The sequence below is a fragment of the Muscardinus avellanarius genome (assembly GCF_963383645.1).
Source record: "Muscardinus avellanarius genome assembly, chromosome: 8".
NCBI classification, from domain to species: domain Eukaryota; kingdom Metazoa; phylum Chordata; class Mammalia; order Rodentia; family Gliridae; genus Muscardinus; species Muscardinus avellanarius.
The window spans coordinates 102,310,531-102,333,829 of record NC_137794.1 but is presented as its reverse complement, the minus strand read 5'-3'; positions in this window follow the sequence as shown (position 1 = coordinate 102,333,829).

The following is a 23,299-nucleotide window of genomic DNA, read 5'->3' as shown; positions in this document are numbered from 1 at the left end:
TATACTTCTGGTATATGTATGTATAGCAGATGCCTGAATAGCTTATATAAATGTTCAGATTCTCTTCTTCCAGGGATGGGTCTTTGGGACTAACTTTCACCAATAGGATGGAAACAGAAATTATGTAAGCCACCTCTAGATTGAGTGCTTAAGTGTGACTTACCTACCACCACTTTGAGAGAGGAAACCAAGGCAGCAGCAGATAAGTGTCCCGGATCTCTGCAGGAGATGTAGAGCGGAGCCCCCTCCCACCCCGAGAGATCGGCATTGCCCCGTGGTAACAGTAAGAAACAGACCCTTACTGCTGAAATATTTGTGTGTTTGCTACTGAGCCAGCATTATTTGCTATGACTGATGTCAAGTATAAGTCATACTTAAATCTTTACCATCCTGAGATTCAGTTTAATTATTACGAAATGAAATCAATCATTTTTTCTTTCCCTCTCTCTCTTTTCTTTCTTATTTCTCCTCCCCTCCCCTCACTTCCCCTCTCCTTCCTTCCTTCCTTCCTTCTTATAGTACTGGGGATTGAACTCAGGGGCATTCTACCACAGAGCTACATCCTGAGACCTTTTTATTTTTATTTTGAGTCAGGGTCTCACTTAGCTGCCCAGGATGGCCTAGAAGTTGCAATTGTCCTGCCTCAGCCTCCATAGTACTGGGATTACAGGTGTGTGCCACAGTGCCCAGCAACTTTATTATTTGTATTTTCTCACCAGAAGAAAGTACTGAAAATAACTTTTAAGATCTTCAAACTTTTTATTTTGACTAGGTATCTAAATATTTGTTATAAATTAATTTATTGCTTTCCCTTTCAAATTTTAAACATATACGTGTGTGTGTGTGTGTGTGTGTGTGTGTGTGTGTGTGATTATCCACCTGTGGTGAATAATTTCTTCACATTCTAAAACAGGTATCTACTGACTGCTTCATTGTTCCCAGATTGCATCAAAGATGAATTGACAAATAATGGCAATAAATAGTTATATGAATAGGTATATAACTACGTATTTTTTCTGGCAATCATTTTATTTTTTTAAAAATCCTATTGTTTTTTAAAATATCGGTATTTAATACTTATTAAAATTTCTTCCTAAAAATAGAAGAGGAGAATTTATGTGTTCAAAAAACTTTTTTAAATGAAGAATTCAATGTCACTAGTTTTTTTAAATGTGTTTTCTCATAGGACATGACATTTTTTAAATAATAAAAGCACTCAAACTCCAGAACATTATTATTTATTATTATTATTATTATTATTATTATTATTATTATTATTTGCGGTACTGGGGTGGAACCCAAGGGCTTTTCTACCTCCGGGCTATACTCCCAGACCTATTTTATATTTTATTTGGAAACAGGGTCTCACTAAGTTGCTGAGAGCCTCACTAAGTAGCTGAGGCTGGCTTCGAACCTGCGCGATTCTCCTGTCTCCAGAACATGATTATAAGGTGCAAAGGTATAATGTCAGAATGCATTGCATGACATCTGTATCAACAAAAAGATAGGAAAGTGGAGCTTAAAAATAAAAAGTAAATAAAGGTTATAAAAATGTAATATTTTATAAAAATTGATCCAACTTATTCAAAAGCTAAAGGCATTTCTACTTTTTACAAGGTATCAAAATGCCACAAGTTTCTTTTTATATCCTGGGGACTGAGGCAGGAAAAGAAAGAAAAATTAACTATGTCATTCTAGAATTAAAGGTCATCTCTGGAGACCTCAGTAACACACTTATAAATAGCTCCTGAAGTCCTATTGGCCAATGAAAAGCGGTTTCCCAGCCCCTCTATAAAACTAAGTCACACCCTGTTGTATAATTTAGACTCTATTGGTTTTTGTCCTTTCACTGAGAAAACAGCACCAATAGGAAATTGGAGAGAGCTTGACCAAATTGGAGAGAGGTCTACTCTCTCCCCATCACCCTCCACCTTCTTGGATATGCTGTCCTTTCTTTAACCAGTCCGGGGCTGCCACCCACCCAGTAGGGCCTCCTCTGGTTTAGGGGGATCTCAAACCCAAGCTCTCCCGGGCCAGCAGGATTGTTCTGGCTTCTCAATGCCACAGGAAGAGCCCCCTACTGATCACATGGTGACCTCAGGCTAAATAGCCCCATTATTTTTCTTGGTTCACTCTGAACTTGTCTCAAATGCAGCTGTATTCAGCTCCTTCCCTGAAGTCTGAGTGTGTCCGGCTGTAGTGGTGCTGGCAGAGGATGCCCCAGGAGGCAGCCAGTCCTGTATGATCACCGGCAGGGGCCCAGGTTCAGTCTCACTAACCTGCCAGGTCTTGCTGGCTTATTCCCTGGCTATGAGTAAAACTTTACCCTTATTTGTTTTAAAGTAAAACAACAACTAAGCCTAGGTAAAGAAAGTAAGCATTTACTTTGTGTCTTGGGACATTTCTTTTTTCTCACATCTTCCCCAAAGCTGGAGCTCCTTAATGCAGCGCACAAGAAAACGAGCGACATCTTTAAAGGGGCTAGGGAATTTATGTGCTGCAAAAGAATTTCCAGTACATTAAAGATGAGCAATTTTCTTCTGTATCGGTCTGTGTACTAAAGAGATGAGACCCAGGCCACTGATGTAACTGTGTGAGAAACAAAAGAATGTGTGTCAAAGGAATACTCAACATACTTGAACAGAAAACAAAGAGAAGTCGTCATTTTTATAGCCTGGCTCCGGTTACCGAACAGTTGATTTAGATGACTAACGCTCGCATCTGTATTTACACGATCTGGAAGACATAAATTACCAACACATAGAAATTTCTGGAAAAAAAAAAGCAGTAAACTAAGCTCCTTAAGTATTTGATGAAGTTGTCTAGCAAGATTCATTTTCCTCATCTCTGCGGGAGTCTCCCCCACCTCTGACACGACTGTGCCACCTAGCGGTCATCTCTGGAGATGTCTAGTAACTGCCTGGACTTGGAATCACAGCAGCTCACAAGGTGCTTTGATTTTCCCACTACCGTGACAAGAGAAGACAGAAAGAGTCTATCTGTGGCATTCCTGCACAGATGTTTCCAGATGGCTCAGGCCCGTTACGGAGTGAAGATTCATGTCATACAAAGCCTAAACTTCAATCACTGACTTTCTTGTCTACAGGAATCCACCAAGAACCCAGACGTGGTCATGGCAGCACTCTAACACACCAGCAGGCTTTATCGGCTTACATGTCCATCTGCTGGACGAGAGATGTAGCTTTATGTTCCTGCTGTTGAGAAGGTGCCAGGAGGGAGGAGTAGGCCAGCAGCAGCTAAGACCAGACTTGATAGCCACCCTTCAGACAAGCAGGGCTGGTGTTCTTCACATAGCAGTAAAACTGACCAGTAAAAACTATTTTTAATAATTGTAGCTCGAAGGTTGGAGCCTCGCCCCACCAGCTTCTGTTTCCACCTTACTTGGCCTGGGATCTTCCTGTCTGACCTGTGTTCTCACCTATACTTACCTAAGGTTTTCAGCTCCATATGCCACCTTGTTCTGTATAGTCGTCTGCTCATCCACATACACTCTCAAGCGGGTCTCAATGCCAGCCACACTGAGAGAGTCACAGGAAACTCAGGAGTCTGTATTAGAAAACAATATCCGGGGAAGGACGTGTTGCAGTTGCTCTTACAAGTAGCTTTGAAATAACTGCACATTTCAAATAGATCTGTAGAAGCATGAGTAAAGAGAGTGATAAAATAGCTGAGCTGGGAAGGAAACATGATGGAGCCAAAATCCTCTGGAAAAAGTCAAATATATTGTATTTTTTAGGATATTTTCTACTTTGGAAGCAAGAATATGTTAAACACTTGACATTGTTTTTATCTGTATTTTCATTATCTATAATTCACTTTTTTTTTTTTTGGTGGTGGTACTGGGGTTCCTGGAAACCCTTCTACCTCTGGGCTACACTCCCAAACCTATTTTATATATTTTTTTATTTGGAAACAGGGTCTCTTAAGCCAGCGAGGCTGGCTTTGAACCAGCGTGATCCTCCTGTCTCTGCCTCCCAAGTGCGGGGATTACAAGTGTGCGCCACCATGCCCAGCTTAAAATTCACCATTTTAAAGTATAGAGTTGAAGCCGGGCGTGGTGGCACATGCTTTTAATCCCAGCATTTGAAAGGCTGAGACAGGAGTATCATGGCTTTCAGGATAGCCTCAGCTACTTAGTGAGGCTCTTGGCAACTGAGACCCTGTTTCAAAATAAAGAATAAAAAAAAGGTCTGGGGATGTAGCTCGGAGGTAGAATGTCCCTGGGTTCCATTTCCAGTGCCAAAAATAAAATAAAATGTAGAGTTGAATGGCTTTTAGTATATTCACAAAGTTGTACAACGATCACCTCAAACTAAGTTTAGAACATTTTTATCACCCCCAAAAGGAAGCCCTGGATATATAGCAGTAAGTACCTATTTCCCCTACCTTGTTCCTGCTCCAGACCTTAGCAACTGCAAATCTACTTTCTGTCTCTATGGATGTAAATATTATTATGGTTTGGATCTAGAACGTCCCCCAGTGCCCCATTTTGAAAGCATGGTTCTCAGTGCAGCAAGGTTCAGCGTCTGAGCTTTGGGGCAGTAATTGGATCAAAAGGATTCTGACCTCATTAGTGGAATAACCCATTGGATAGATTGGTATCTGAGTGGAGCACTGGAAGGTGAGGCCTGCTGGAGAAAGTAGGTCAAGGAAATGTTCTCTGGCAAGGTTTATCTTCTCCCTGGCCTCCTCCTTTCTCTCTACCTCTCACTCTTACTCTCTCTGTCTCTTTCCTGGCTCCCATGAGCTGAGCAGCTTTCTTCCATGACACCGGTCCACCATGATGCCCTTGCCTCACCTTGGGCCCAAAGCAATGAAGCTGGCCAACCATGGACTGAGATCTCTAAAATTGTGAGCCAAAATAAATCTTTCCTCCTCTAAGTTGTTCTTGTCAGGTATTCTAGTCACAGAGTTAATGAGACAACTGACATATCCATCCTGGACATTTTGTATAAATGGGATCATATAATAAATGATCTTTGATGTCTGGCTCCTCTCAGCCTGTTTTGAAATCTCACTTGCCTCATAGCATTACAGTTCTTTACTCCTTCTTATGTGTTTCAGCCAGCATTATCACTGCTGTGACCCAAAACACATGACCATACAATTCAGAGGAAGATTTATTTGCTTACAGTTTTGGAGATTTCAGGGGTTCAGTCCATGTTAGGCCAGTTATATCTGAGCTGCTTAGGGAATAGTGGTGGGAAGGGAGAGAGAGAGAGAGAGAGAGAGAGAGAGAGAGAGAGAGAGAGAGAAAGAAAACAAAGTCTCTGCTCTCACATCATAGAGGCCAGAAGCAAGAAAGAGCAAGTAAGGAGATTCAAGGACACAATCAGAGTCCCCAGGGTCAATCCTCAGTGACCCACCTCCTCCAGCCACACTCCATCTGTTTAGGTTACCACATAGTACACATAGTACATCCATTACAATGAATTTATCCACTGATAAGATCACAACCCTCATGACTTGATTATATCAACTCTCAATGTCAATACATGAGCTCTTTCATGTACTGACATTGAATAACAATATGGCTGAATGATATTCTATCATTTTAACTATACTCCATTTATATATTCATCAGTGGATAGACACTTGGGTTGTTCCTAATTTTTGCTACTTAAAAAATTTATTGGTGCATTGTAATCACACATCGTAATGAAGTTCAGAGTATTAGAGACATACATGCACATAGCACTTGGTGAGCTTCCTACTGGCTCCCACTCCACTCTTTCCCCTTCCCTGAACATGATATTGAGGGGGGCATTGATAATGCTGTACACGTGCAGTGTCGATTGAAGTGTTTCCTTTATCAAGTCTCCCTACCCCCACCTGCCTCACTTCCCCCCAACACCGCCACCATTTGTATATTTTAAATAATATTGCTATGAACATTCATATACAAGTTTTATTTAAGTGTGGTTTCAACGCTCTTGGCTACATATCTAAAGGTAGAATTGCTGAGTCATATGGCAATTCTGTTTAAGTTTTTGAAGAATGGCCAAATTGTTTTCCACAGAGACTGTACATTTTACATTCCCACCAGCAGTATAGGAGGGCTCCAAGTTCTCGATATCCTTGCCAACACTTGTTCTTTTCTATTTTTTTAAAGCATTACTATTATAGCCATCTTAATATTATGAAGTCATAATTTTTTAAGAGCAAATATTAATGCAAATAGAGTCTAGAAAATAAGTGGTTGATCTTTGTGGGAGTAGAAAAGACCTTTATATATTAAACCAAATACGTATCATATTTCTACCTTACCCAGCCTTGAGGAGAATGATTACGTAGCTGTTCACATTTGTTTCCTGTTACCAGGGTGCTTATAGAATCACAGTCTTAGAACCTGAACAGTTCTGGAGACTCCTCTCACAGATGCAAGGAAGTTCTCTACAGTGTGCTCGGGAGGTAATCATTTCATTGCATTTATTCATTGGCAGGAATCTCCTTCACAAGACTTAACCATTTATTTGTAATTTCCAGAAAGCCCTTTTTAATTAATTAATTAATTTATTTATTTATTTATTTTTGGTGGTACTGGTGTTCCTGGAAACCCTTCTACCTCTGGGCTACACTCCCAGACCTATTATATATATAATATATTATATATGTGTTATATATAATATATTAAATATATTATTTTTATTTGGAAACAGGGTCTCTTAAGCCAGCAAGGCTGGCTTTGAACCAGCGCGATCCTCCTGTCTCCACCTCTCAAGCGTGGGGATGACAAGTGTGCGCCACATGCCCGGCCATAGAAAGCCCTTTTTAATACTTAAGGTTTGTCCTCTTTTAACTTTCTGTAAAATTCAAGACCACGTGACAAATCTTTTTGTGTGTGTGTGTGTGGTACTGGGATGGAACCCAGGGGCATTCTGCCTCAGAGCTATACCCTCAGCCCTATTTTTTATTCTTTATTTTGAAACAAGGTCTCACTGAGTTGCAGAGGGGTTCACTAAGTAGCTGAGGTTGTCTGCAAACCATGATCCTCCTGTTTCAGCCTTCCAAATGCTGGGATTACAAGTGTGCGCCACCATGCCCGGCCAAATCTTAAAATAATGCCAAGATACCTACCATGTCCCTGTCCTTAACACTTCTCTCCGACTATTTTCAGACCTTGATCTATTAACCTACCGTCTCTGATACCTTCCCCCAGATATTAAAATGTGTCAATATCTTCCTAAACAAGCCGGGCCATGGTGGCTCACGCTTGTAATCCCAGCATTTGGGAGGCTGAGACCAGAGTATCACGGTTCGTGGACAGCCTCAGCTACTTAATGAGGCCCTCCACAACTTAGTAAGACCCTGTTTCAAAATAAAGAATAAAAAAATAGGGCAGGGGGTATAGCTCGGAGGTCAAATGCCTCTGGGTTCCATTTCCAGACCCGCAAAAAAAAAAAAAAAAAAAAAAAAATCCTCCTAAACAGATATCCCTCTATGAGAATTATAAACTCTGGTAAATACACTGAAAGCATTATGTTGCTGTAATCTTGTCTCTTCTAATAATATGACAGCAGACATTTGCAAGTGTATAATAGCTCAAATTGTGCTTGCACCCATCAGCTAAAATCTCCAAGATTTCCTCAAACGACCTGCTGGTACCCCACTGTCTATGGGTAGTTGTTGTTGGGGTTTTTTTTTTTTTTTTAAGGTTATGGGACTTTTCCTTTAATCCCTATTCAATTTCATTTTTAAGTTCTATTTTTCTTTTGGTGCTGGGGATTGAACCTAGGAGCATTCTAACTTTAAGCCACATTCCCAGCCCTTTTTATTTATTCTGAAACAGGATCTCCCTAAGTTGCTGAGGCCAGTCTCAAACCTGCAATACTCTTGCCCCAGCCTGCCAAGTACTAGGATGACAGGCAGTGCCTGGCGTAAGCTCTATTTTATAATTCCTTGTTAGAATCTTTTAGACTCTACCATCTCTCTCAGCTTTCTGTCAATCACAAATTAGCAAGATACTGTTATTATCTTTAACCCATTCAGTATTTTGAACCTACAGAAAGCCTCCTCTATACCCCCAGCCCTATTTTTTGTTCTTTTATTATTTTTTTATTTTATTTTAATTTTTTGTGGTACTGGGGGTAGAACCCAGAGGCTTTCTACCTCCAGTCTATAGTCCCAGACCTATTTTTCTATACTTTATTTGGAAACAGGGTTTCACTAAGTTGCTGAGAGCCTCACTAAGTAGCTGAGGCTGGCTTCGAACCTGCGCCATCCTCCTGTCTCAGCCTCCCAAGGGCGGGGATTACAAACATACGCCACCACGCCCGGTTCTTGTTCTTTTATTTTTAGAACAGGGTCTCACTGAGTTGCAAAGGGCCTCACTAAGTAGCTGAGGCTGTTCATGAACCACGATCCTCCTGTCTCAGCCTCCCAAATGCTGGGATTACAATTGTGTGCCACCACGCCTGGCCTATTTTTAATTTTTGATCTTGAAACAGAGTCTCACTAAATTGCTGAGACACTCACTAAATTGCTGAGGCTGGCCTCAAAACTTTAATCTTCCTGGCTCAGCCTCCCACGTCCTAGGATTGCAGGTGTGAGCCACCACACCTGCCTCCTTCACTATTCTTCGAATTCCTATTTCAATTTACTATATTCTGGGAAATTAAATAACTGTCCTTTTAAGAATTGTTTGTAAAATAGACTTGGTGTAAATGTCTGAAGAACTTTGTTGAGGATTGTTCTGGATCTTTAGGATGGGTTTTGTGCTAAGTATTTATCAGTTAAAAAACACAAACAAAAACACCACTGAATTGGAGAGCATGAATTAGAAGTTTCCACAAATCCAAAAATGTGTCAGTGGAAACCCTTCTACCTCTGGGCTACACTCCCAGACCTATTTTTTTATATTTTTATTTGGAAACAGGGTCTCTTAAGCCAGCGAGGTTGGCTTCAAACCTGCGCAATCCTCCTGTCTCCGCCTCCCAGGCCCAGGGATTACGAGCGAGCGTGCGCCACCACGCCCAGCAAGTCTTTCTTATACTTGATAGAAACTCTTGACACATATAATTCTCACCCTTACAGAGCACATACATAAGCTTTCTGCTTAAGCCAGGACTCATGAGACATTGTGAAGACACTGCATTATTTTTTCCATTTCTATACTTTACTAGATAATAAAACTCAGCCTTCTGATTTTCTAAAAATCCAGCATTTGTCTGCAGCAAATTCACTTAACAATTTGTGTCCTGAGGTTAAGTCATCTGGAGTTGACCTTAGAGACCACATATGGTTTTTGACAAGCACCATTTTACAGCGTGCAATTAGTATAGCATAATTGCATTTCTTGAGTGTTTAAGATATATTTGTTTACATTTTCTCCCAAGAAGCCATGATCAGAGCTATTGTGAGTTGAAGCCACAGCTCATTAGAAAAAGCAGTGTTTGACATCTAGAGATTACTGAATTCTTTCTATTCCGTTGTTCAAGTGACTTCATTTTCCTTGCCCTTCATAGTACAGGGCAATGATACTGAATCCATGTTATAGGAGCATACTTGAGATTACTGTCTGCAGTATTCCTATCCCCGCTGCAGCTGTCACTCCATATATTCTTCTTTGGGCACACTATAGCCTCACATCATAATGTAAGTCATAGTGGTAGTGGCATGCATGCACACAGCACCTGCTGGGCTTCCCCCGGCTCCTTCCCCATACAGAATATTGAGATTTGCATTGGTATTCTCACGTGGGTACATAATGTTGTTGATGGAGCAAATGTCACTTCTAATATAGAGAGAGTGATTTGTAGCATCACAATATAAATGATCTCATTTGATGCTGTGTGTGTGTGCACGCGCGTGCATGTGTGTTTACTGGGTATTGAACCCAGGGGCATTCTACCTCCAAGCTACAGACTCAGACCTAACTGCGGCTACCTGTGTTTACTTTCTAGTTTTCAGGCATGGGAAAGAATCTCCACTCTACGCCTTCATTTTACCAAACAATAACTTCAAATGAGGAATGGCTGGCGGACACCTCACATAAGTTATTCTGTGACATAAGTTAACTGGAAAAAGGCCAGCGAGCTGTCAGACTCTCCTTTCTGAGCAAGAATATGAAAATGGTAGGTCTTCTGTTAATCGGCTGGCACATGTTCCAGTTTACTTTCTATGACTGAGCCTAGAATTATGGCCTATAGGAGGGAAAATGGCATTTCAAATCACATCTATTTGTATGTAAGGCTGGAGTTGTTTTAAAGCCTTGATATAATTCATCATTTTGAAGCGAGCCCTTAATCTAACAGCTGTGATCTGGAGCTTTGGCTGTGACCGATCTACTACGTGTAGTGTTTAAATTGACTAAGATTGGTTTTATGTGGTGGAGAACAAACATCTAAGAACTATTTAGAAAGCCTTTACACACTCAAACTATTTTCAAGAGATCTTCTGTTTAGATAACTTAATATGGACATCGTGAATGAAGGTCTATATATTTGCACCCAAGTGCTGGAAGAAGGGAAATACCAAATCAGAAGTTGTCTTCCTTATTGGTTTTAACTCTTTTGTTTTTAAAATAGGTTTCAATAGTTTCAACAGCCTTAAATCTTTATTGAAAGTAGATATATTTAAAATAAGTGGGAGAGATTTTATTTTTGTTTAACAAAGACTCATATGGCATCCAGTATGAACTTGGGCATTAAGACAAGCCTTTGGAGCCGGGTGTGGAGGCACACGCTTGTAATCCCAGTACTTGGGAGGCTGAGACAGGAGGATCACAGGTTTATGGGCAGCCTCAGATACTTAATAAGGCCCTCCACAACTTAGTGAGAACCTTTTAAAATTTTTTTTAAAAAAGAATAAAATAGGGCTTCGGATGTAGCTTAGAGGTAGAATGTCCCTGGGTTCTATCCCCAGAACCAAAACAACAAAACAAAGCAAAAACAAGCTTTTGACATAAGGTCTTGAAGATTTAAAGCTGGAGTCTATCAGTTTTGGTTCTCGTGTCCTGCATTCGTCCTCACTAGTGAGTGTCCTGCCTCTTTTAAACTGTTTTCTCTCTCTGCCTTCTCTCCCACCCCCACCCAAGTTTCTCTTAAAGGGCACCACCAGAGCACATGCTGGCTCTGGTTTAGTTTCTGCCTCTAAGCTAGGAAACTCCGAGCTCTGCTTTCAACACGGAAAAAAAGTCATGCATGGGTGAAAATTGGCATGAGATAAGTCATTTCACTCCCTTAGAACTTAATTAAGGAAATTGCAGACGTGTTGATCTAATTACGTTTAAACACCTAATTGAAAAATCAGAGGTCCACTTACTGTGGGCACACAAGAGGCCGGTAAGGGCTTCAAAGGCCCCATTTCAATTTTGTGAACTGAATCTTATTGTTTGGAGCATCTCGTATATTTAATAGAGTCCTGTTTTGTTTTAATGGTTCATAGTTTAAGGTCATATACCCTTGGGGAATCACTAGCCTAAGTTTTGTTCTTTCAGAAATTTATACTGTGTTAATTTGTAGTATTAATATGTGGCAGATATTCATATTTATAGTATTTACATATAGAGCATTGTAGTATTACATGTGATATTATTAATATTACAACTTTGAAAGTAAACGAGAGGAAAGAGGGGATTGCTCACCGAGAAACCAGCTTGCAGAGCCACGGGCTTTGGACAAATTGGGACCGGCTACCAACTGAACGGTGGCACAGGCATCTGTCTCTGGGCAGGCCCCTCTGGAGCCATGCAGGGCTCCGGCCTGGGGCTGAGTGACCACATCATAAGCTGATGGCAGGGCCTTGACTCTGCAGGTGCAGCACATGAAGCCCGAGGGTGGCCGTCATCGAAATACCATGTTGTGAACAAAGACAGCCCCATTCTGTCTTTCCTCCTTCCTGCTGCTGGATTAATTGGGTTCTAGCCAGACGAATCTGGCAAGATGCCAAGATAGCACTGGACTTTCACGGGTGGAAATGGTGTGTGTTTGATTAAAGGCCACAGTTGATGACATTTCACCTGCAAGTCCAGACAGTGCCACAAGGGAGGACCACAAAAGCAGGTTTTCTCCAGAGTAGCATCTGAAAGCGGGTGAGCACCTCAGCCCTGCACCAAGCCTTCTCAGGATCAGAGTGCTCACCTTGTTTGCCACGTCCTGTCTCAGGCCCTCAGAGGGGCTCGCTCCATCATCCTACCATAGCCTTTGAGGTGGGGACCACTGTTACCACTTCCCCCTTTCTATAAGACACATACTTAATGGAGATGTTGGAACACTTGCCCAAGAATCACACAGGAGTGTAGTCAGTGTGGTCGGGCTCAGAGGCCCTACTCCTACACCTGCTCCTCTTCAAGCCAACGAGGATGGGAGAGTGTTCTTCTGCAGTTCACATGAGCACTTTAGGTTGAGAAGAAGGCAAAGGTTTCTTACTACTGTCACAGCTTCTGAGAGCTGTCTACTTTTTATTTTCCATGTCTAATTTTCTTTTCTAGTATTAGTAGTAATCTATAGGCATTCTTATTCAAAGAAGGAAGGAAAAAATAAAAGAAGGAAGGAGAGAGAAGGAAACAAAAAAGAAAGAAAAGAAGGAAGGAAGGAAGGAAGGAAGGAATAAAGAAAGGAAAGGAAAGGAAAGGAGAAAGAAGAAAAGAAAGAAAGAAAGAAAGAAAGAAAGAAAGAAAGAAAGAAAGAAAGAAAGAGAAGGAAAGAAAAGAAAAGAAAGAAAGAAGGAAAGAAAAGCAAGGCGGGTGGGAAGAACTGGTAGGAGGAGGGCCAGGTGAGGTATTTCTCCTCCTCTGGGCTTGGGTGGTTTTCCTGGCTATGGCTGTGTCACTGACACCAGCTCCTACCTGACAGGCCACCTATGGTCCAGTTTCCTCCAGATGGTCTCCTCTGTCCTTGTGATACTGGGGGAGGAGGGTAAGCACTAGCCATTCATCATCTTGTTGTTCCCTTTGGTTTTCCAGTGTTCCTACACCTGCACAGCCAATTTTCGGTTCTGAATTCCTCTTCTGAAAATACCTAGAATGGCATCTGTCTCCTTGGGTAGATCCTGACACACCCTGTAATCCTTTACTTTGGATGTAGCAACACAGGGGCATCCATCCCTTCTAAGAGTATAAAGTGAGCTTAGAAGTAGCCTTTTGATTCATTTTCAGTCCAAAAATTTGCAAAAACATAATGTTTAGTCAGCCCAATGCTCCCAGTTTGTGACCAGAAATTAAATTATAAACCCAAAGTGGCAGAGGTTGCACTTAGTTCAATCGCTTTCTGCCACCCCACCTTCCAAACCCACAATACCCATAATTATGTGGACTGTGTTACAGCGCATTTATCTAGCTACTGAATCTGAGACTCCAAGAACTTCCCATCAAAACTGCAGAAAAGAGTTCATTGAGGTTCTCCAGCCATCCAGTAATACCATTAAAATAGCATAGCAGAGCCTCTCTTCCGTGTTCCTCCTACCAGCCAGTTCCTACCAAGGTTGTACCATGCGCCAGGTCCCAAGCTTTGTGCTCGGAGGATGCAGAGCTGCACAGACTTACTTGGCTCCTGCTCTCTAGGGGCTGAGAGTCTGGTGGAAGGCTTGACCGAGGGCAGAGGATGCCACCTGCCCTAAGAGAGGACACATGATGCTCAAAGAGAGGAATGGGCCAGTCTTGTTCTTTCCCTACTGATATCTGACTGAAGAATCTGGGAAGACGTCTTCAACAAGATAATATAAAGTTGGGTCTTAAAGGATATGACTGTGAAGCTGGGAAAATGATGTGAAAAGATACTCTGGGTCTGAGTATGGAGGAGAGCTGGAAAGCAAGGCACGTGGTCTGATCTGACTACTGGGGCCTGCGGGGAAGCAGTCTGTCTGAGTGACGTCCACCTCCCCGCAGGCAGCTGGCACCCCGGCTACTCAGGTTCACTTTCTTCCCCTGCGTGGCTCAGCCTCCCCTGTCTCTGGCTCCAGGTACCTGATCTGTCCAAGCAGGTCCTCAGGGGAGGAGGAGGCACTCTCACCGCCCCCTGAGCTCCTGTCCCCAGGGTCTCTCTGCCCCCACCATTCCTCCCTCCTCCCTCCTCCTCCTCCAGTTGCCCTCTCTCAACCCTGCTTTGGGGGTTTCATCTTCCATCCCCTTGGTGGCCCTGCTGTTCGCTCGCTTGCTAAGTGATTTATACATTCCAAGCTAAATCCAAGACAGTGTGGGCTAAACACCAAATGCAAATAACTAGGAAGAAAGGCCAGGATAAACACACATGGGAAGACCTCAAGCTAACACTTTCCAAGTTTGTGCACACATCCGAGCAGTCCCTATAGGGCTCCCCATCTCAGCCCAAAGCAATCCTCGGGCTGTCCTCCTGCCCTCACAAGCATTCATGGAGAGCCGAGGAGAGGGGCACTTTGTGATTCCTTCTTTGCCTTTTAAATTAAGCCTTGATGTGACCTCAGACTTTATAAAGGAAGCCTCTGTTGGGTCAATGGGGCAGCCCCCGGCCCCCACTCTTCTCCTCTGCCACTGAAGCCCCAGGATCCCAGGAGCTGTACTCTGGGGTCCAGGTCCTTACCTGCTGAACAGTCTTCCAGACTGCAACTCCAGTCTACACTGGAAGCATGTACCTGGCCCACACCAGCTCAAACACCCCCTGGGAATGACCCTGGTTATTAGTGTGAACTAAGGCAGGACTTTCTTCCTAGGCCCATGGGGTTGTTTTGACAATAACAACTTCCTCCTCTGTTTTACTGAGTCAGCAGCCTGGACTCAAATCCTACTGGGTAGCTAAGAAAGTTACATGACCCTAGAAAAGTCACAGCATCCTCCTGACCTCCACTTGGCCAGACATTCAATAAACATTCATGTAGCAGTCAGCGTTCTAGGTGCTGGGGGTTAGAGAGGTGAGCATAACTGATAAGATGTCTTTGATTTTGTTAGTCCATGTTATGGTCGGGTATAGAGTGTCCCTGAAAAACTCAGGGTTGATAGAGTTAAGTCATGAGGGTTGTAATCTCCTTAGTAGATAAATCCCAATGGATTTATCTGAGTGTTTGCTTAGGCCAGTGAGTGTGACTAGAGAAGGTGGGCCCTGGGGGTGTGGCCTCAAGGACCGCGTCTTTGAATCCCCTTGCTTGCTCTCTTTTGTGATGTGGGAGTAGAGCTCTCCTCTCTCCTTTTTGCTTTCTGCCCATGCTTTGAGATGTGCAGACACTGGCCTTCTGTGGACCGAACCCAGAATCTAAAAAAAAAAAAAAAAAAAAAAAAAAAAAAAAACATGAGAAAATGAATCTTCCTTCCTCTAAGCTGTGTGGTCAGTTGATTGAGATTCTAGCAGTTAGAATGTTAGCTGAGACCGTTCATTTTAGAAATAGCTGTAATGAAAACTCTGAGGCAGGCAGCTGGGGAAGAGAAATTTATTTAGCCTTTAGATTTGGAAGTTCTGATTTCAAGGCAAGTTGGCCCTCTGGTGGAGGGAGAGAATGGTGCCACAGCCACACAACAGCAGGAGTGCAAGCAGAAGCAAGCAGCCGCATCTCACCAGGAGGCAGAGAGACAGAGAAGGTTTCTGCTTGCTCCTTTTACAACAACCCTCTCTAGACAGCTAGCAAGGGGTCGCCTGCGAGCTACTTTAACTCCTTTCTGTGTATGTGTGTGTGGTAGTGGGAACTGAACTCAGGGCCATTCTATCTCCGAGCTATACCCCCAGCCCTATTTTTTAAAATATTTTTTGAAATAGGGTCTCACTAAGTTACTGGGAACCTCACTGAGTTTCTGAGGCTGGCCTTGAACCTGTAATCCTCCTGTCTCAGCCTCCCAGGTACTAGGATAACAGATGTAGGCCACCACCACCATGCCAGGCTCTTTAATCCCTCCCCCCTTTTTTTTCATTACCAGGGATGGAACCCAGGAGCATTGTACCTCTGAGCTACACCCCCAGAGCTATTTTTTAGCCTTTTTTATTTTTTGAAACAGGGTCTTACTGAGTTGCGAAGCATCTCGCTAAGTAGCTGAGGCTGTTTGCCAAACGAAATTCTTTATCCCTTTTCAGGCACATTCCAGTGATCTTGAGCTGCCTCTAGGCTCCGGCTCTTAAATGCTTCTCCACCTCCTCAAACTGCCACCTGAGGACCAGGCTCACATGGACCCTTGGGACCATAGCCAGGCCAGGGCAGAATTTACAATGGAGAAGGTGAAATATGAATACCCTTCGACCCAGCAATGCCACTCCTAGCTATGTACCCGAGAGAAGTTCTTAAACATTGAGACAAAGAAAAAATGTGAAAGGACTTAAATACCTAACAAGAGCAACTAATGTGCAGTCTGTTCCCACAACAGTATGAAACAGTGAGAATGAATGAACTAGATCCTTCCATATCCATGCGGCTGGTCCCACACACGACTTAAAGACGCATGTCGCAGACAAATATGTAAAGTAGGATGCCATCTCTGTAAAGTTAAAACATGCAAGGTAATATTAGATGCTATTTGGTGGCAAGGTGTTTTTTTTAATGTGTGGGAATGAATGACACCCAAATAGAATTAGTGTTGTCCTCTGTGGCGGGAAGGAAGAAAGAGTGTGAAATTGGGAGGGCAGTGGTAGGGAGTAGCAACTATAATCCATCTATAGACTGATGTTTTGTGTCTTAACCTAAGTTGGGGCTACACAGTTATTTGTCATGCTATGCTTTAGATCCTGTGTGTATATTTGAAATGCTGCCTTGTGCAATTTTAAAACTCTGTTAAATGTCTGAGGTGACCAAGAGCGACTGAGGTTTGGAGGATGAGGGGCTTAGTATGGTTTGGACCTGCAATGTCCCCCAAGGGCTCCTGTGTTGAAGGCTTGGTTCCCAAGTGCGACAGCGGTCAGCGCTGGGACTTCGGGTAGTGGCTGGATCGTGAGGGTTCTCACCACATCAAGAGGATCTACCCACTGGTAGCTGAGTGGACTCGTGGGAGGTGTGACCTAGGGGGAAGAAGTAGGTCCCTGGGGGGGTGACATGGCCCCTCCCCCACCGCCTCTCCTTCCCTGCTGCCGTGAGTTGGGCAGCGCTCCTCAGCCAGGCCATTCTGCCCTGATGCTTCTGCTTCCGAGTGTGATGACCGTGAGCTGATATTAGAAGCCAAAATAAACCTTTTGTCCTCTATGTTGCTACTGTCAGATATTTTGGTATCAATGATGAGAAACTGACTTACCCGGTACTATAGTTTGGGTCTTTAGTGTACACCCAAAGGCCATGTATTAAAAGACTTGGTGCTACTAAGAGGTGGGAGATTGAAGAGGTGGCACCCAGTGGACGGTCACCTGGCCATGGAGGGCATGCCCTTGAAGGGGACTGTAGGACCTCAGCCCCTTCCTCCTTTTTTCTCCTGCTTCTTTGACCTGAGGTGAGCGGCTTTGCTGTGCAAGTTCACTACTGCCATGATGTCCTGCACCTAGAGGCCCAAAGAAAAATGGCTCTGCAGGATCATGGCCTGGAACCTCCCAAACTGGCAGCCCAATACCTCTTTTCTCTTATTAAGTTGACTACCTCAACTATTTGTCATAGCAAAAAAAAGCTGACTTGAGTAAAAATACATAGATTGAGTGGTCAAAGAAAGCCTCCTGGAAGAGATAACCGTTGAGCTGAAGACCTTACTGATGTGAAGGAACCCGCCACGACAATATCTGGGGGAGGAGAATTTGGACAGAGAGAACACCTGGTACAGTGTACCGACTGTGAAGGGCTTGAGATTTTACCACCCTTGCAAGTTAACATGGTAACCTGCCTCAGTGTCATAGATACTGAGAGAAGACACAAGACTCCTGGACCACAGCAAAGTATTTTGTTATTCACGGCAGCAGGCAGTGTGGGTTTCTCACTCAGGTTGCTTCTTGGTACTTCCTTCCCATGGGCAATATTTGGCCAGAGTCTTTAAGGCTTAAGCATGGACCTTGATGGCAGGATTAGAGAAAATGATAGAAATTTAGGTGATTTTTAGTTTTGGGCTCTTCCCAAAGGAGTATGTAATGAAAGCCCAGGTAAAGGTGAGAAGAACTTAAAGGTACTGCTCTGAGCCAGGAAAGATGAGAAACTTGAAGGTCATCTATTGGGATGGCCATAGAAATCAGTCTGGTGTAAGAGTTTGAGCTCAGGTCAAGGCTGAAAATACAGACCTTATATCTACCTTTTTGGCTCATAGAAGCACTAACAAGCCTGGGATGGATTTTTTTTTTCTAGAGAATGCTTACCATATTTCCCATACTCGCCTGGTCGGCAGAATCACCTGGAGCATTAAAATATAGGCTTCCAGATCCCCCTTGCATTATAAAATGTTGTGACCAGATAGAGATGTCTGCATACATTCAATAATTACCCAATGCTTCTGAACACCTATTATGATTTCAGTGTTATGCTTGGTTGTGATGGGTGAAGTGACAGCAGTATCTTGTGGTTATGAAAAACGGCCAAGACAACCACTGAGGCCTTGGCACTGACTTTTCTGAATGGATGGACTCGTGTCCAAGTATCTACCGCCAAACTCATTATGAGAGAAAAATAATCCCCTATTTGTTCGAGCCACTGGAGGTGAGTGTTTTGTTTGTTACTTTCAGCCTGAAGCATTCTGACCTTGCTAGAGCTTAAATGTGTCCTCATAAAGGCAGGTGTTGGAAACTTAGTCCCCATTGCAACGGCTGTGTTGGGAGGCGGGGCCTAATGGGAGGCCTTTAGATCATGAAGGCCCTGCCCTCGTGAGTGGATTCATGCAGATGAAAAGGGCTCGAGGCTCTGAGTGGAATTTCTTGCCCACGCGATGGCTTCAATTATGTTATGATACAACAACAACAACAACAACCACCTTCACCAGATGTAGCCCTCATCCTCTAGGACTCTCAGTCAAATAAACTTCTCTTGTTTATAAGCTACCTAATCTGTGGCATTCTGTCATAGAAGCACAGAACTCAATGCACATATTTCATTATTACTGTTTATGACTTTAGTAAATTTAAATAAAGTGCAACTATCTCTTTTAGGAAGAGAGGCACTGGTAATTGCTTGGCTAATCAAGGTTGAATAAGCTGACTTCCCTCAAATTGTCTTGTTTACAAGTTGTGTTTATTAAAAAATCTTAAACATTTTGAATTCCTTGTATAAATTTATCATATTTGATCTTTTTATCTTGGCATTCCAAATAATTGACATGATAGGTTTACAAACAATTAAGCCAAAGCACTCTTGTATTTATTTATGTATATTTACTTTTTGGAAACAGGGTCTCACTAAGTTGCCCATGCTGGCCTCAAATTCAGAAATCTTCCTGCCTCAGCCTCTCACAAAGCTGGGATTATAGGCGTGTACCACCATATCTGGAATTCCCATACACTTAAATATCTCTAATTCTAATAAACTAAAGTTTTATATATATAGCGAATCTGTTACAATATTATTAATGAGCTAAGTCAAACGTTCTTATACCTTTCAACAAAAATCACAAGCCCGAAATCAAGTTTACATTTTAAATTAGAATCACAAACTTTACAAACATTTAAATCATTGAATAAAATTATCTCTAAATTTAATGTGAAAAATATATTATGAATTTGATTTAGCTATCATCTCTATGTTTAATTTTAAATATTCCCAGACTCAGGAAGTCACTTACTCAACAAGGGAAGAGATTTGCTACCTGAAGGGATTCAAAGGTACTAGGTCATCACATTTATCAAAGCATTTATCAAAGCCTCTCTTCCAAAAAGAGTAGTGGTACTTATTTAAATTTGGCTCATGAACATGACATGTTGTTGTCTTAAAGGCATCGAACTTGCTTAGGAGCCAGTGTCAGAAGCAATACAGTTCTCCAGGTGAGCGGAGGCCCTGAACTTTGTCCGGGGTTACTATGACAACAGGATGTTCCCAGTCTGCATGTTTCAGAGGGATGCGATTTGAGAAACATCATTCCAGTTACACTCTGGACTAGAAGCAAGTTGGCAACTCCACCTTGGTTAGCTGACTCCCTTGATTACCTCATTGGCTTCTGTATTTAGTTCACACTCTGCAGACTTTGCTGACATAAATGCTCTAAAGATGTCCCAATGCTGCTGAATTTAGTTCTGAACCTTTGGCTCTGAGCCACAACGCTCAAGTTACGATAAGAACACATACCATTCTCCTTCCTCGTGACTTTTTAGGAATTCCCAGAAATGGGAAAATAGCATCTCACATTCCATCAGAACAGCCGTATTTAGCTTGGCAGGATCCCTGCTCTGGTGCTGTTCTCCCTCAAAGCTGCCCAGGACATCCTCTGTGTCAGCTGAGGCCACCCAGATGGGATGCTGCTCTGGTCTCCTTTGCTGCAGTATTTTGGTGGTGGTTGGCAGATTTGGGGTGCCACAGGAGCAGAACTGCACCTCTCATCAACAGTCCTTGTGTATGGATTAAAGATATTACATTATCACCAGCCCCATTTCATACAAAGCACAAGGGAACACTGCTGGTATCTGCCAAAATCACAATTATTTTTTGTGCTTCTTAGGCAAATTATCCACTGATATGTATATAGGTTTCCTCTAAGTATAAGTATTCCTAAAAGATGTCTATGAATATTTTAAATATCAATTTGAATATTCTTCAGAAACTCCCATCTTTAGAGAACTCGATGGTTGAACCCTTTAAGGTAAATTATCAGCCTCAGTTTGTAAATTTGGCTTAAAATGAAGTACACTTTGTTGGGGTTTGAACATATACAATAACCATTTCTCCCCCAATTCTTTATCCATCAGAGAAATCATTCTTCCTTTCATGGGAAGAATAAATACAAAATAGAAATAGGCACTATGCTCCCAATATTTCTGAGATGGAAGTTTCAATTAGAGTATAATGAAAACAATATATGTTCTAGCTAACATTTTACCATATTACCACTCTCTCAGACACACACTCTCCAATTCTGAATAAACACACACACACACACACACACACACACACACACACACACACACACCTTCTTTTTCTCTAAAGCAAATAGTAGGTAGAGATGATGCTTCATTCCTAACTACTCCAGCAAGCACCACTCACATAACTAAAACATTACCCAACGCCAAGTCAACATCCAACTCTTCCCAGGTATCTTTTACTCTCCCCACCCCAAACTAAAATACAATCGAGGTTTACACTTTGGTCTTGATTATTATGTCTGTTATATGGAACAATCACCTGCAACCGAACTTCTTAATCTTTAGTGTGTATGCAGATTACCTGGAGATTTTATTAAAATGCAGATTCTGACTCTTGAGGTCCAAGTGTTCCTGAAAGCAGGAGGAAACCTGGAATCCAGGTCGGCCTGTGCAGTGTTTTTATATTCAGAGTCACTGTTGATTCCATCACCCAAAGAGAAGAAGGCTGGCTCTCCCAAATCTGCACACTAGAACCTTCATTCATCACCTAGAACCTTCATTTATCACCTAGGAACAGTTGGGCCATGTTTCTGGGTGCAGTGTTTGGGTGAGCAGACCTTTGTGATGTTATCCTCCAACCCACCACCACCAATGCAGCAGCCTCTGCTTTCTCCTCCCTCTCTATGGGTCTGCACTTGAATAACTGTCCTGGGAGCCAGAGTCTCCTCCAGCCCAGGCCCATCGGCCCACTTTGAGCTGGGCCAGATCCTAGAAAGGAGGCAATATTTTCGTTTGACCCTCAACACTCTGCAAGTTCCCTGGGTTAGCGTCTAGACATAAGAAATAGAAGAAAAGTATATAAATAGAACTTCAATTTATTTATACTATGATGCCAGAGTATGTTTATTTTTCTGATATTTACAACACAGATTATCTTTTTCTATAAAACAATATGACATATCTGGGTGTAGTGGTGCATGCGTGTAATCCCAGTACTTGGGAGACTGGGATAAGAAGATTGCAGGTTCAAGGCCTACCTTAGCAATGTAGAGAGATTCTGTTTCAAAAAGAAAAAAAATTGTGTGTGGGGGGGTACTGGAGATGAAACCCAGGAGCTTTCTACCTCCAGGCTATATTCTCAGACCTATTTTTATATTTTATTTGGAAACAGGGTCTCACTAAGTTGCTGAGAGCCTCACTAAGTAGTTGAGGCTGGCTTTTTTTTTTTTTTTTTTTTTGGTGGTACTGGGGTTCCTGGAAGCCCTTCTACCTCCAGGCTACACTCTAGACCTATTTTATATTTTTGAAACAGGGTCTGTTATGCCAGCGCGGCTGGCTTCGAACCTGCGCGATCCTCCTGTCTCCGCCTCCCAAGTGTGGGGATTACAAGCGTGCGCCACCACGCCCGGCTTGAGGCTGGCTTTGAACCTGTGTGATTCTCCTGTCTCAGCTTCCCAAGTACTAGGATTACAAGCGTGTGCCACCATGCCCGGCTAGAAAAAAAAAATTTAAAGGGCTAAGGTGGGTGTATCTCAAAAGGTAGAACACTCATAGGTTCCGTCCCCAGTACCAAGAAACCAAAATCAATCAAACAAACAAAAAGCAATATGAGGTACAGTGGTTAGATTCCCATTTCAGCCCATGCAAGTCTACTAACACCGCACTCTAGATAAAACAGTGCTGCAGGGACAAATACTTATCACAATACTAATATTTTTTTAAATAGAAATAAAATGTAATAAAGTTTGTATATATTAAAACGTATAGATCTAGGAGAAAAGATGTTTAAAGAAAACTAGATATGGATGAAAGAATTTGGAGATTCCAAAAGAGGCTTCTGGGTGTTTCAAGGGACTTTGGAAACTGCAGGTCTAGGCTCCTGTAATGTCTAATTGTGTGTGTGTGTGTGTGTGTGTGTGTGTTTGGTGGTACTGGGGTTCCTGGAAACCTTTCTACCTCCGGGTTACATTCCCAGGCCTATTTTATATTTTTATTTGGGAACAGGGTCTCTTAAGCCAGTGAGGCTGGCTTTGAACCTACAGGATCCTCCTGTCTCCGCCTCCCAAGCGCGGGGATTACAAGTGTGCACCACCACGCCTGGCATGTCTAATTGTATTTTAAAGTAGAGAGGCCTTCCTTCTCTCTGACACAAAATTTACCTGCTCTTATTCTAATAAACTACATGGAGGGCTTTTTTGTTTGCACTGTCTGAGACAAATGGCAAGAGAGATTTTTCTCAAGGGAATTAAGCAAAACAAACATAGAAAAGAGATAGTGGAAAGGGGTCCAGGGGTAAAGAGTTGAGTAGAATTGCTCAGCTAATAAGAAGGAACCTGTGTATATGAGGCCCGGGGGGAGGATAGATAGCTGGGGATGGTAACCGGGATGGGGATGGGGATGGGGATGGGGATGGGGATGGGGATGGGGATAGGGATGGGGATGGGGATGGGGATGGGGATGGGGATGAGAATAGGGATGGGGAT